Here is a 16,034-nt window from a genome sequence, read left to right as displayed (position 1 = left end):
GGCAGCTGCGATCCGCCTGCTTGATGTTTCGGGCAGTTGTTTGTCGATGAAGGCCTGGACGTTGAGCTCGATCCTCGTCGGGGTGGAGGCGGTGTCTTGGAGCGTGCTCGGACTCTACTTCGATCGTTGGGTGACGGAGTCCTGTGTCGGCTTGGCGATCGCGACTTCATTTGGTTGCAAAATTCCGATTCCTCTTCCTCAGATGTAAACCATCGGATCGCCCTACCCTTTGGGCTGGGCGAGCGATTTCTTGGTTGCCTGGTGGGTGTTCTCGGCTTACTGAGTCACTGTGTACAGCTGCGGTCCCCTGTGACGTGTTCCCCCCGCACGAGGCACACTTTGGCGCGCACATATGTCCGTCAAGCGGGTCCCTCGTACCACATATGCGGCAGACGCGAGTGTCCGGTTGGGGGCACACATCTGTACGGTGCCCCTTGCTGTAGCAGGTCTTTCACACCTGCACCGTTGCTCTATACGGGTGGCAAGCTAGTTCTCATCCGCAGTAATACACAAAGCGCGGGAGAGTCAGGCCACAGAAGGTGATCGCTGCACTCTTCGTTTCCCCCATCACCCGTGCATGTATTATTTCCACCGCTCGCCTTCTCACCCGCAAGTTGGCTATGAGCGTTTCAGTGGGTGATCTGGCTGGTATCCCGTGCACCACTCCCATGAGGGCTTCTTCGCCAGTGGCCGCGTACACGTTTACGGCATGTTTGCGACCATTTAGTGTGAGCGTGGTTATGCGACGAATTCGCTCTGCCATTTTTTGTTCAGAGGTTGATATGATAACTATGTTCGATCCCAGCTTTATCCGTAACAGAAAGTGCTCAACTGTTACGGTCTGTTGGCAGGCGGATGAGACTGCCCCAGCCATCTGCGGGGTGGTGATTGTTCGTAGTGGTAAGCGCTGGTGGGGTCTAATCACTATCTTGAAGTCGTCTTTCGGAAACTGCGGGTATTTGATCGCCTTCCTTTTCCTTTGGGTTCGCAGTGGGTTTTCCTCTGGTTTTCGTTCTTCGTGTCTTCTTAGTCCCTGTTTCTTCTCTCTCACTTGTTCTTTTCTTTGCCGCAAAGTGAGGACGGTGTGCCAGTGGTCCTCGGTGGTCGTTCTTTCAATAATAGTTTCACAGTGAGTTGTCATTGGCTTGATTCCGTCGGTCTTGCTCGTCGAAGGTCCGGTAACGTCCATGTCCTCTTCCGTCGTAGTAGAGGAACGCCCGTCGGCGTTCTTTGTGTCGAGCACCACCGGCACAGCTGCCAGCGTCTCCTACCTATCCGTAGGCTTGGCGTGACTGCCACGTAGTGTAGGGCTTCTTCTGACGTGGCGGTGTAAATAAGGGCTCCCGGGTCACAAAACTGGTGTCCACGGATTCCGGGTGACTTCACGAGTCAAATGGAGTCGAACTTTCCTGGGTGTTTAGGGCGGAACACTCCAAAAAACATGGAACTGCGAAGCGTGATGTCAGTGCCTCCGCACTCCTCTACGCCACCTAGCGTCTCCTGATGGAAGTCGCTGCGACAGAACGCTGGCAACGCACACTGCTTGGATTGATCTCGCTGGGATCACGGCCAGGTGGCTAGCGGAGATGTTGCAGAGGCTTCACGCGCTGACTTCAAGGCGCCGGTAGTAGACAACACGACGCCACACCATGTCGCACAGCCAGCGAAAGCGGAGCTTCGCCCCTACCACTCGGCGAAAGAGTTGAGGAGACTAAGCATGGCAAGGGAAGATATGAGGTGCTTCACTTAAATTGCGGCGCGGTTTTTTTCACTGTAGCTGTACACTACGCGTTTACAAAATTTGTCCACATCGTTTCAGGGACTGTTGAAAAACTATAGAAGATGTACTCGAATTATGTCACTACGGAGAAATTATCTGCCTAGGCGGATGTCCTTTATAAAAAGACCCAAAGAAATACATTCAGTCATTAGCTAATGACAACAACTGCTTCCTTAGTTTCAAAGTCCATGGCATACGCCTGCACAGAAAAGTTTTATGGAATCGTCATAAAAGTCCAGTTCCGTGTTTTTAACACGAAAGTGTTTTATGCCGGGGTCCACCAAGACTTCACTGACGTATTTCCGTCACGGAAATACGTCATAGAACATAATACAAAGAAAGAAACCAGAAGAAAAAGTTCCACAAACATGCAAAATTTGGATATCGAACCCACGACCTCTCGGTCCGCGACGATAGATCGCCGAGCGTTTAACCCATTGCGCCACAAACGCATTCGCAGAGAGCTACACAGACGCGCCTTATATATCTAACACTCCTCCGTGTACCCGCGCTCTTGCTCGGGGCGGTGCCGCCGCCTACGAGCAGAAAAGAGAAGTACTGCATTATGACACTAACGCGCACCGACAGTGAACGCTTCGGTGGTCTCAGCACTACGACGCCTCGATGCCAGCATTCGAAGGGACGCTGGCATCAAGAAGCACTACCAACGCCACCTAGGTGGCGTTCACCGTACTCAGCACAGCGGAGCGTGGCCTCCGCAATTAGCTCTGAAAATGTTTCTGAAGTTGATCGCGGAGGCTGCAATTACGACGCGCTGTACGCGCTGATTTGACTCGGTGACGATTCAGTTACGTGCTTTGTCTTGCGCGTTGTATTAGTGTGTCAGTTACGTGCTTCGTCTTTCGCGTTGTGCTAGCGTGTGCAGCGTAGTGCAGCTTCCATATGCACGACGGTTGCTCATGGTCATCGACGTTGGTAGTCGTGATGGAGGAGACGTGCCACCAGGCGTCAGCGTGGGTGCATCAACGCCTAAGGGCGCTTTAGCCACAAAACACCAATAGACATTATATATCAATGTGCAATAAACATTACACTACTTCTGTGAAGACACGTTTCACTTTCGTGTTCTATACCGATTCCTATATAAGAGGGATCAACCACATTTTTAACACGAAAGTGTTTTATGCCGGGGTCCACCAAGACTTCACTGACGTATTTCCGTCACGGAAATACGTCATAGAACATAATACAAAGAAAGAAACCAGAAGAAAAAGTTCCACAAACATGCAAAATTTGGAAATCGAACCCACGACCTCTCGGTCCGCGACGATAGATCGCCGAGCGTTTAACCCATTGCGCCACAAACGCATTTGCAGAGAGCTACACAGACGCGCCTTATATATCTAACACTCCTCCGTGTACCCGCGCTCTTGCTCGGGGCGGTGCCGCCGCCTACGAGCAGAAAAGAGAAGTACTGCATTATGACACTAACGTGCACCGACAGTGAACGCTTCGGTGGTCTCAGCACTACGACGCCTCGATGCCAGCATTCGAAGGGACGCTGGCATCAAGAAGCACTACCAACGCCACCTAGGTGGCGTTCACCGTACTCAGCACAGCGGAGCGTGGCCTCCGCAATTAGCACTGAAAATGTTTCTGAAGTTGATCGCGGAGGCTGCAATTACGACGCGCTGTACGCGCTGATTTGACTCGGTGACGATTCAGTTACGTGCTTTGTCTTGCGCGTTGTATTAGTGTGTCAGTTACGTGCTTCGTCTTTCGCGTTGTGCTAGCGTGTGCAGCGTAGTGCAGCTTCCATATGCACGACGGTTGCTCATGGTCATCGACGTTGGTAGTCGTGATGGAGGAGACGTGCCACCAGGCGTCAGCGTGGGTGCATCAACGCCTAAGGGCGCTTTAGCCACAAAACACCAATAGACATTATATATCAATGTGCAATAAACATTACACTACTTCTGTGAAGACACGTTTCACTTTCGTGTTCTATACCGATTCCTATATAAGAGGGATCAACCACATTTTTTGTACTGTATACCGAAATAACTGACCTCAGTTTATTTGTTCAATATTGCCTGAACACGCAAGTCGTACCACAAAGCGTGGCTTGTGGTGCAACCCACCTGTGAGGTAGTTGAATGTTGTAAAAGAGAGCCTAACCAAACCACGCGATAAAATACTGCGTCTCATCTTTACTTCTGAAGTCACGATACCTCCATTCGGCAGTTGCGCAAAACGGCAATTGGAATCAGAACGTAGCAAACGGGAAGTGAAAGAGCGTGTTCATTTTATGCCACACTTCTACGTCAAAGAAGGGTTGCACAAACAGCTTCACATTGCGGTGCTGCGTGCATAATGAGGTAATAAAGGGAAGCCCTGTTTGCCTATTTCTTCGTGAAATACCAGCGTGCGAAAAATAAGCGACGAACGTAAAGACATATACAGAGCGCTAAGTCTTTATACGTTCGTCTCTTTTTTGGGGCGCTGGTATTAGACGGCCAGGGATAACCAACTAGCCCGAATTTCAGCTCAAGTGAAGTTCATCTCTTTCTTCGACTTTTCCACTGCTGCTGTTGATGTCTAAAAGACCGCGTCGGGGGGCGCTGAGAGCATGTATATCCATGGCAGAAGCGTGGCAGAGGGGAAACGTCACCCAAGAAATCCGTTTTGGGTCTATTAGACGTTTCCAACGCGCCGCCACAATACCCCCTGGACTGCTGAAATTGTGCTCGAGCCTAATACGTGAGCCTAGTTACGAAAAAATTCATCGTAGAACGTACCGCGAGTAGCGAAGCGAGTACCGTGCCGAATATAATGATTGATATGAGGTAAAGTGAAGAGGTTGAGAAAGAGTAGAACCGACGCCGTCACTAAACGAGCCAATGACAGCCTTGTGATTATTCCTCGTGGAATGTGCAATGCTTAGAATGAGCGCGGAAGAGGAGAAAGCCGACACCAGAAAGCACGCCTCGTTTGGGGTCTATATAATAATGGAAAGGCTACCATTAGACATCGCAACAGTTGTGACACAAACTGGATAAATGCCAATTCAAGGTACGGCGCAATGCAGTACGGTACGGTTCTGCGTTTTCTGAAAAATAGGAGAAATACGTCGTGTACGTTTGTCCTCCGGACAACTGACTCGGGGAGGGGACGCAAACGCAAACGCTCATTAAAGCACCACAACCTTAAGACGACACTAAGCAAGCGGCCACCCTGCAAATAAAAACGTCTTTGTCCGCTGTGGTTGCTTTTTTGTCTGTACCGTTGGTGACGTCGCCGATTCGATCACGACAAGCAGCGGCTGCATTTTCACCAGGGCGAATTGCAAAAATGCTCGTGTACATAACAATACTTGCACTTTAAACAACTTCAAGTGGTCACAATTATCCTGGTGCCCCCCACAATGGCATGCTTCATGATCCCATTGATTTGGTTGGTTGTTGCACGTAACTATCCATAATTTGATTAAATTATAGCACATCAGCTACGATTGGATGTGCTATGTGAGCCAATGACAATGCTAACCTTCTCGGCGGATATGAACGATGGTGCACAACGACGCCTCAAGCACACACTACTCGATATCTGTTCACCGCCCGGCAGATGAGCCCTACAACAATGGGCCACCGCCGCCCCCGCGAGCACAGCGTACCACCACCATGCGCCACCACCGAAACAGGGCGCTCTTCGCTCACTGCGCGTTTCTCCGCGTTGGCCGCACTGCCTGCATTTATTTAATGACTGATTTCGCATCTCAGAGGTACACATATATATGTGGTTTGTTCCTTATTGTATGATTTGTGCGATAAAACCGTAACTATTGCTGTTATGCGATGCCGCCCAACAGTGTGCGTGCTCGCTTTCGGTTTAACGAAAAAGCCAGTAGACGCGCTTCTGAGGATGCCCGCGCAGTATTGTACTGCATGGTGCGTACGAGAAATGACAGCAGCATTTATCGCATTTGCTGTTTGTTGGCTCATATATATCTTGAGACACTTCCTTGCAAGAGGCTTTGCTGCAAAGTACTTATAGACATCGTGTTTGTCAGTCACAGAGACTGCGAAGTTCGAAAAAAGAGGTCGCAGCAACCATAAAAACTCAATCCCATCAGTCTCAGCCTGTGCGGCTCGTCACTGTCTTTGCATTTTAACATTTTGAAGCCACAGAGAGCAGAAATTGCACGTTCTACAAGGCTAGTGAGGGGTTTCTCAAGAGCACAATTTTCCTTCAGTACATATTCAGCAAACGTCCACAGGGTGTTAAAGACAAATAGACGCTGGTGCGAAGGATTAAAGCAAACCACCTCAATTTTTACCGCGAATGAATTTCACGAGTGGCTGACTGGTTGCTGGCTTAGTGCAAATATTTATCCAGTTTTCTGAGTTATTTGCTCTGTTATATAACGAGCAATGTAGCCTCCAATACACCGTGTCACGGAAATCTGAAGGGAGGGCAACTGCAGAGGCAGGAGTTCAGTCCTTCTAGAACAGTCATTACAGTTTTCGAAATTTGTTACCGCAGCGGCACCTGATCTGCCGGTGTCTCTGAAAGCAGTGCAGTGGAAATTCCGGCAGGATCGCTGTGAGCGACGTTAAAAATGCACTTGTGGCAGCAATACTTTTTTCAACGCTTTCTCAAGTTCTCAAAGGCTGCACAAACATCCATGGTGTCTTCGCAACCGGATGACATCCGCACTGTCGCAAAGATCGATTGTATGGGATCACTGTTTAATTTGCGCGTAAGCACGAGTGAGAACTTCTCGATACTCATTAGGTACTTTGTGCATGTCACAGTTGAATACGTAGCTTCATAGGTCATTTTGGTCAAGAACTTCTGCGGAAGGCTACATCTTTTATTGCGATAGCAATTATATGGACACTTCAACCGGATTTCTGCCGTCGGCGTCGCCGGCGCCGTCGCCGTCGCCGTGAGGTTCCGTATAGATAAATCTTCGCCGCGCGCCGTATGCCCCAGCGGAAGCGTGCGGGGACGCGCGCTATCACGGAGAGCGAACGCACTCAATCTCCCACGCGCAAGCAAGGAAGCGGAAAGCCAGCGCCGGAGGGAGCAGGGGGGAGGGGGGGGGGCACTTCTCTGCCAACAACCGCGCTCGTCGCTCGTCGGCACAGTCTCTTTTGGCGCTGAGCCGTGCTCCCTCAAGGGCTGCAGAAGATAGCGCCAACCTTTCCCTTTCCCTCAAGAACCACTTATCATCACAGTCTCTTATCTCTCCCACGTGCAAGCAAGGAAGCGGGAAGCCAGCGCCGGAGAGAGCGGGGGGGGGGCGCAATTTTACTCTGCCAACAACCGCGCTCGTCGATCGACCGCAACGTCTCTTATCTCCACACGGCTCTGACCTTTATGCACTGTGCATTCGTCACTGCGTTTCTGTTGAAGCGATAGACCGTACGTACCTTCGCCCGCTGCAGCGTATGGGCTTGCTGCCAGCGTTTTGACAGTCGTTGTCTGCAGTCATTCAGTGTGATCTATTCATGTTTGTTTGTGCGCGCTCACACCACGCTTGTTCATTCAGTTAGTAATAGTCGGGCCACATTTTCCAACGCACGCTACACATGCAATGCTGCCCGGATCGGCAGTGCAGCGCTACAGGTGTGTCCCTTCGCACGCGCTGCCCACGGGAAGCGCTTCTCATCAACACCACCGTTTCACACGCGCCTTCTCGTGGTCATCGAGTCTCTCTTCATGTCGGTCTACTTACGCCGCAGCACACCTGCTTACTTAATCAGCTCATGTTTACTACAATTTATATTGCTACCAAAGCCGCTCACCTTCCATCGTATGACATTGCTGTGTTGCTATCGCATTCATTGCTTCGCCCTTAGAGCGAAACTGTGACATTTTTTTTCAAATCCTCCAAGTACATAGGCACAGTATCTCCAAGCCACTCGAGCCGGTCATCGTCAACATCATCATAATGCCGTGCATCTGAAAAGTCCTGATGAATGTGGTGTGTTGTGTTACTTGTGTCATGAAGAGCAAACCAACGGTAAAAGTACGTCGTGAATATCATACTAGGGCCTGCACATGGAAACGATACGCTGCAAGTGTGACCCGCTTGTTCTTTCAGAGCTCCAAGACAGCAGTTACAGCAGGAGATAACAGCTGCACGGCCCTTCCGACATTCATCTTTTCAATAATGTTTGGGCAGATATGCTTCTGAGTGAAGTGGCGCACTGGACTTACTGTGAAGTTCTTCTGAAACTTTTAGAAAGCTCTGAGATGCGAAGATGATATTTCTCAGTTTGGCGCAATGCCATGGGCCAAGAACTGGGAGCAAGCATTTTTCAGGACATGGCACGGATGAAAGCTGAGGAAAAGGAGTCACTCGGGCCACCGGGATGTTTAATCCGATAAGTCATAGTCTATAAATCAGCTTGAACGCGTGCACATTTACTTTCTGGTTGTCAGTAACCAGTCTTGTGATGTGAATCAAATAAGTTCCCACTTTCTTCTTGATGAAGGGAACAAGCTCACAGAGTTCTGCGCCAGTCAGTCCCTTGGTGAAACAGTAGCCGACCGGGGTTCTGGAGGACGTGGACAATCCGCTGATATCATAACACAGGAGCAAGTTTGCTAAAACAATATCTATGTGGTATCCCGAGTCAAGATATACGTGGCCAACAGAACATTCTTACTGCTTGTAGTGCTCGAGTATACCTTTTACCTGCATCTCATCAACAATGAGAGAGCACGCCCTGGACTGGGGTGCCTGTAAACTCTGGCATTTTGTTAAGCCGGTTGCCCCATTTTTAATACCGATATATGCAGATAGAGTGCTCCTGCTAGGCAGTTTTAGGAGTTCCTTGCTCCACATATTTTCATAAGTGCTGATTGACAAGTGCCTGAAAACAACACGTGGTCTCCTCACACCAAGCCTAGTTCTTTTCTTCCGGAAGTTTCTTATCTGATCGAGCAGAAGCAACGCAGCAGATAGCTTTGCAAGGCTACCTTTCTTAAATGGCAAATGTCATCTGCAAGGCCGTCCACTTTCAGCTCATTCATCTCCGCCTTACATTTGTCAACTGTCGGTCCAATTAGCTGGATTTGACTCTTGAGGTATTTTCCTTTCCGCTTCCATTTTGTTCTTTCCGCAATCAGCAAGTTTTGTGAAGCCCTGCCACTTGGACGCTCCGATCACGCTGCGCCTTCTTTCCGCAATACCGGCCGTCGCACTGGCCCACCAGCTCATATACATGAATTGACAACTCCATGGAAGCATCTTCTACCTCAGCCATTGGTTGCTTAGAGATTGAAGATGGCAGCAAGATCGATAGGGATGGGGACGCGACAGCCTGCGTCTGTGGCGTACCCGTAGCACGAGCTCACTTGTTTTCACTTGCTAAGCTTCTGTCTTGTAGAACTTTTGGCTGAAGGTGACGGGGGTAATCACCTAAAACAGTTCTTTCCTGAGCCTTCATCTTTTTGCTTCGATAAGATCTTCTTGCTTGAAGTGCCGGCTGCAAGCTTTTGTGTTGCATGCTCCCACCACAATGCAGCAAACAATTTTTGCCTCAACTCCAAGTCGTTCATTTATTGGCTGTTTGGTCAACCCCACTACCTCACGCTCGAGGGATACGCGACCCACTTAGGAAAGAGGGAATATGTGCTAGTTGGAATTGATGCATTCTTTGTCGTCACGTGCTAATCGGGGGGTGCAGCCTAGACGGAGCCCGAAGAAAGCATTAGGGATTGTTATTGCGATATTGTGCAGAGTGATCCACTGATAACGGAAAGACAAACGGGCAGAACATTTTCTCTCGAATTGTTCTCTGTCGCAATGGTGGAATCGACTTGATTTCTAGTAGACTGCTTGTGGTTCGCAGCTCTAACTCTTTCAACACACCAGCGCAGTGAGATTTCTTCCGCAGTCACTTGTAGGTGGGGCACCAGTGAAGGAAGAGGCGCATATCTCAGGTTTCCTTTAACAACAGAGCGAACTGTAGATTACTTACTGGGTAAAGGTGAGTGATATTTGTTTAGAGTGTTTATGATGCCATTTTTGATTTGGTTTCTTGGCGAGCCTTTGCTGTGCATGAGGCACCCTTTTATGATTTTTCTATGGTCCGATTACCGATAAATTAATCGACTTTGCAAGTGAACTGTGGGACCTTTGTTACCTTGTTTCTCGGCTGCAAAACAAAAGCGACGCAACTTTTACATGGGGGTCCTGTCTCACATACCGATCCCTAGATGCAGAACGTCATAGCAATTGGTTGTCGGCAGATATTAAAATTCACATTTTAGTGAGGCATTGTTGGCTTATATCGAAGGCGGCAACCAATATTTCCTTTAAAAATGAAAATAATTTCTGCTCACAAAATATTGTGAAGGTTCGACATATTTTATTTTCTACCTTAACATTATTTGGCAGGAAAGCGAACTCTTTTATAACAAGTGAAAAATAATACCAGAATTGGGTTCCGCAGCAGTGATGCCAAGTAGGCAGAATGCAAATACAGAAATAGCGTTGGAAAATGCCAACACGCAGACTCTCTGACTAAGTGCACTTCCTTGTTGAAGGACGCTTTGCACTTCTTTCATGTTTAATAGAAACGCTCTATATGTTTTGGATATGAGACATTATCACGGCACCTATCCAGTGGGTTCCATTAGCAGGCAATAAGCAGGCACCTCACAATGAAGCACTCCCTTGTAAACATCAAGGCGTGCTGCCCACGTTTCCACAATAACGCGGTGACGGTGCTGCGACATACAGATCGATCTCGCGGCACATAGCTCGATAAGTGCATTGTTGCCCGGATGGTGCTGTTCTAGGGTAAAAACATCATTATGAAAGAAATAAAGCGTGATTATTTCACGAAACTTACCCTGATACCACCATGTCGCCATTATTCTGGCACGTCACTTTAACACAGGGGTTTCGAGACGTCACAGTCGTACCAGGTGGAATAGTCAGGCCGAAAATGCGACAGTTTCCTAAGAAAGCAAATGAGGAAAATGTGATCATTCTTCCTATAATTATGATTGCAATCCTTGTGTTGCCTATTTGCATGTCAAATGCATTAAAATGTGCTTACATAACTCCACTACTCATTTTGTGAAGCGTATTCTCTAGTGACTGTACGAAAGCTGCCAGTATTTCATCTAGTCAACCATACTGATCGCATATGGTGGGTACGTAGGACATGCATGGGCGCCGACTACGGAGGGGGAGGGGAGGGACTCCGGTGTCCAAGCCCCCTGTGAAGTTTTCCAGGAGGTGGAAGGGGCGCTGCCGAAGTCTCACCGCAAGTAAAATTACCCCAGTTCTGTTACCCACATCATTTGAGCTAAGTTTATTTTTTAGTTTTTTTGTGCTGCGTCTACCTTTTCAGTTAAAATCTTAATCGGGCTAAAAGCTTACTGCATAATTGTTGACGCGATATGCACGTCTTTTAAATCATAGTGACACTTCATTTCTGCAAATACTGACACCAGGGGAACAAGCGGCGGTTTTCTCATCCGTATCTGCCCCGTCCTGCCACCTTCTCGCTACAGGTAGTCATTACCAGAGAGCTTTCTTTCATGCCGCTTTCTCTTCAAACATTTGGCATTTTCTCATCAGAGGTGAAGCATTGACAGTGATGGGAAAATTTCGCGTTGCGCTTGGACTTCTTGCAGCCTGTTCTGTGTGTACCATGTTAGCACGACGCTGCACGCAAGGTAATTACTGCTACGTCGAAGGAACATTGCCCTGCAAGCTTACAGGCATCCCACAACGCTGGCTGGGTGAGGGCTGTCACCAGTGCCATTGCAGGCCTCGTATATCGATTGTGCACAAGAAGAGACTAGTTAGAAACCGTGTGCATTAGTCTGCAACACGGTGCAAGGAGTATATTTTACACCGTGGTCAGGATCCAGTGAAACATTCGATAACGTCAACGCGACGTTTGTTGTACCTTTCGGTCAGACAAGTTCATACAGACAGCAGCTCAGCAAGAACTGTTGTGTGCTTATATTGGAACGCATACAACGCGCATATAAGCCGAGGAAGGCAGGTGACCTTGGTCAATGCCCTTGGCCTTGGTCAAGAAACACACGACAAGCTTCGCTTACCCCCATTTTCCGGTAGGGGACGGGTTCGTCATTTTTTGTGTTCCTTTCTCACCTCCTCTGCCTAAGCCCTTACTTTGATCGACTGCCTTCCTTATAGAAGTTCTGAGATGTACTAGCTCCGAGAACTTGTAGGTACCAAAGAGTTCAATGGTGTCACAGACGAACGCGCCCTGCAACTGGGTTGTAGGGTGCGTCGTGGAGAACCTGGCTGCCGAGCACCAAGAAAATCGGCGCTGGAACCAAAATAGCTTTTTGCGATAAAATTAATCAGCGCATTGGTCAGTTCTGCATTATTTTTTATTTTCTGGACTTTCGGAAATCCCGCGTTGTGCCATTAAAGCCCGTGATTCACTACCGCTGAGAAGTAGCGTAAGTGGGAACAAAAAATGTCGCATTTTCGCCCGAAAGGCGGAGCATCAATTGCGATAGCAAATTAGTAGAGAGCTATACGGAGTAGGGATAGTAGTTTTATCGGCTGCACAAACTTGGACACATTCGCTAACTAACTAAATTAACAAGCTTGGTGTCAGCGCGCACAGGCAAACATGAATACATCACAGTCGGTGACCCCAGACAACCACTGTCAAAACGTTGGCGTAAACAAGCGCGACCGCAGCCGCAGGCGAAGGTTCGTGCGGTCTATCGCTTCAACGGAAACTGAGCGGCGCAAGCACAGCGCATACAAAAGTCAGAGCCGTCTGGAGGTCGCTTTCAGGATGCTGTGCGCGCCACAGCCCGCACCGGCGCAAAGTATGCAGTTGTTAGAAGAGTAGAAGTCGCCCCTCCCCCCTCCCTCCTGCGTTGCCTTCGCGCTTTCCTCCTTTTTTTGTGGGTGATTGCGTCGCCAGTTCCCCTTGCACCCGGTTGCAAGATAACGCATTTGGTGCCGCAGCACAGCGTCGCCCCTGCCCCCCTGCCTTCCATACCCTCACGGCCTTTGACGCGACGTTGAAGTCGCGTGTGGTCTCCGCCGTGCGTTTGGTCTCCGTGAATGCTCGTTCCTCCCGCGCTTGCACTCGCACATACAGCATACGGCCAATGAGAGTTTTTTTTTCTACACGCGGACGCAACCATCGGAGAATAAGCCCTTAACAGCTTCGCTGTGAAAGACAAAATCTGTGTTGATTAAACAAGGTAGGGGAAAGGGGGAATGTGGGAAGGGAAGAAAGGATTGGGTGGTTGGGTCTGGTTACACATTTTAAAATCAGGCACATACGGCGCGCGGCAACGATTTTATCACCCTTGGACTTTATACGAAACCTCACGGCGGCGATGGTGACGCCAACGGCAGAAATCCGCTTGAAGTGTCCATATAATTGCTATCGCAATAAAAGTCGGTAACAAAGCGCCACATTTGTACGATTATAAAGGACTAAGTGCACTTACCACCACTGTCGACTCTTGCTGGACATTGTTGCGTACCATAGTTACATGCAACAAATGCAGCTTGGATGACTGATACAATAACAACAATTGAAAACTTCATTTTCCTTATTGTGTGCTTTGCCGCAAGCTCCTGGAAAAGAGAACAGGTATGTATTTTTTTTATTTGAATATACTGCAGGCCCTTCACGGCCCGTGCAGGAGTGGTACAGAAATGTAATGATTAAAACATCATGGGGAAAAGTCGATACAGAGAATGTCATACAGAAGTCATACAGAAATGTAATGAAAAAAAAAATCATGGTGAGAAGTCAATACACTCAATGCGGTTAATAAAAGAGTCGATGTTATTGCAACACACAATATCGTTAGTTAACTTGTTCCACTGGGAAATGGCGGATGGAAAAAGGGAGTGCTTGTAAACATTAACACGACTTGGGGGAGAATAGATTGTTTTAGAATGATTTAGTCTGGTTGAGCGTTTTGGAGGATCTTGCAGGTAATGAGAACGTGTTATCTGGAAATGACCATGGTATAATTCATAGATGAATTTTAGTCGTGAAATTGCTCTTCTCTGCGAGAGGGCTTTTAGTTTTGCCCTTGCGATCAGACCCGAGATACTAGACTGCCTTTTGTAATTCGAATATACAAACCTAACTGCTAATTTTTGTATGCGTTCTATTTTATTTATAAGGCGTTTTTGATGAGGGCTCCAGATTAAATCAGCGTATTCTAGGCATGGCCTTATTAGTGTTTTGTACGCATTTAGTTTGAGGTGGGGTTGTGCTGCGCGCAGTTTTCTTTTCAAAAAGAATAGTTTGCCTTCGGCTTTTTGACAGATGGTCGATCTGTGGGGCTCCCAGTTAAGGTTTGGCGTGAATTTAATACCTAGATATTTCGCCTGGTCGCTTTTGTTGATTATTGAGCTTCCGATCGAATATGTAAAGTTAAGCGGAAGTTTCTTATTTGTGAAAGAAATGTAATGTGTTTTTGATGTGTTCAATTTCATGCCCCATGTGTTGCACCAAGAGTTAATTGTTTGCAGTGAATTGTGAAGTTCTATCTGGTCGTCTGAGTTGTGTACGACTGTGTACACGACACAGTCGTCAGCAAACAGGCGCATCTGAATTGAGTTTTTAATGGCAAACTGGATGTCATTAATATACATCAAAACAAGAGTGGTGCCAGAACCGATCCCTGAGGTACTCCGGAGTAGACATCGAGTGGTTGTGAAAGATGATTATCGATTGCAACGCTCTGTTTACGATTGGTTAGGAAACTGTTGACCCAGGATATTATTTTATTACTAATACCAAAGCCGATAATTTTGTGAGTAAATCCTGGTGCGGAACTACGTCGAATGCTTTGGAAAAGTCTAAAAAAATTGCATCTAATTGGCCATCATTATTAAGTACGTTAGCTACGTCGTGAGTTAACTCAGCTAGTTGGGTTATGGTTGACAATCTTGATCTGAAACCGTGCTGTTGTTTATACAAAAGTTCGTTTGTTTCTAGGTGAGTTATTATGGCCTTAAATATTACGTGTTCCATTATTTTGCAGCATGAGCTTGTTAATGACACTGGGCGGTAGTTATTTAAATCTAATTTCGAGCCCGATTTATGTATTGGAATTATTGCAGCCGTGCGCCAATCGTCTGGTAACACTGATGTTTGAAGAGAAAGAGTGAATATTTTAAATAGATACTTTGATGTCCAGTTTGCGTATCGACTTAAGAATGAGTTAGAAATCTGATCGGGGCCGGTAGATTTTTTAAGATCAAGCTTATGCAATAGAGAAAGTATGCCCTCTTCACTTACAGTTAATTCTTCCATTGGTATTTTGACATCGTAAGGTGTTAAAACTGCATTACTAGCATGTTTTGAAAAAACTGACTGAAAGAAACTGTTCATCTCATTAGCAATGCGTTCAGGATCCTGAATAACATGATTCGAAATTTTGATTTGCGTTATTTTTTCTTGTTCATCTGACAAATATCGCCAGAATTTGTGAGGGTCATGCGCCATAAACGAAGGTAACGTAGTGTCAAAGAAACGGGCTTTTGCTTCCGATATTTTTTGTTTTAATGTACCGATAAGATCATCTAACGTGCACTTGCTTCCCTTTTTCCGTCGTCGTTTTATTTTTATTTTTTTTAGTTGGATTATTTCACGTGTTATCCACGGGTATTCTCGGTTAGTGCGTTTCTTTTTATTTGGAATGAAGGTTTCTTCGCAATACTTAACAATATTTCTAAAACGCGTCCAGAGTTCTTGTACATTTGTTAGTTCACTGAATGTATGAAACTGGCATTCTAGGAAACCTAGTACAGCAGGATCATTTGCGCGTGTATAATCCTTAAAGTAAGTAGGTTGTGGTTTTTTGTATTTTCGCGTAGTTGAAATGGGACAGGTTAGAATAAGCGCTTTGTGATCTGAAATGCCCTTCTCGATGGACACTGAAGATCCTTCTAATGTACTACTTATAAGAACTAAGTCAAGCAAAGATGATGATGTTGAAGTGATACGGGTCTTATCAGTTACCATTTGGTTCAGTGAAAACGTGAACGCCATGTCTAGCAGTGATTCTGAGCTTGCGACGTCACGGCCGTCATGTGAGCGGTTGTTCCAGTCTATTCCGGGAAGGTTAAAATCACCGGCAATAATAAGTTTTGATCTGGAATCAGTATGTTTTGAAAGGTAGTCATGAATCTGATCGATGAAGTCTGGTGCTGCATTTGGGGGCCGATAAACGCCCCCTACAGTTATCTTTTTGTTACAATACGTTATTTTGCACCATAAACTTTCATGGTCTG

General features: G+C 47.1%; 1 long non-coding RNA gene across 1 annotated transcript in view; it reads right to left on the bottom strand.

The window, feature by feature from the left end:
- The window catches only part of LOC119453399 (uncharacterized), a 28,448-nt gene extending 15,080 nt beyond the window's left edge, over positions 1-13,368 (bottom strand). Inside the window, exons 1-2 of the long non-coding RNA XR_005192279.2 lie at positions 13,226-13,368; positions 10,612-10,720 (exon numbers count right to left, since the gene is read on the bottom strand). This is a non-coding gene — a long non-coding RNA (uncharacterized LOC119453399). The remainder of the gene's footprint in view (positions 1-10,611; positions 10,721-13,225) is intronic.
- Between the last annotated feature and the right edge of the window lie 2,666 nt (positions 13,369-16,034).

Source organism: Dermacentor silvarum, chromosome 5, assembly GCF_013339745.2.
Source record: "Dermacentor silvarum isolate Dsil-2018 chromosome 5, BIME_Dsil_1.4, whole genome shotgun sequence".
Classification (NCBI taxonomy): domain Eukaryota; kingdom Metazoa; phylum Arthropoda; class Arachnida; order Ixodida; family Ixodidae; genus Dermacentor; species Dermacentor silvarum.
The sequence above is the reverse complement of the archived record's forward strand: the minus strand, read 5'-3'. Positions and strand labels throughout refer to the sequence as shown.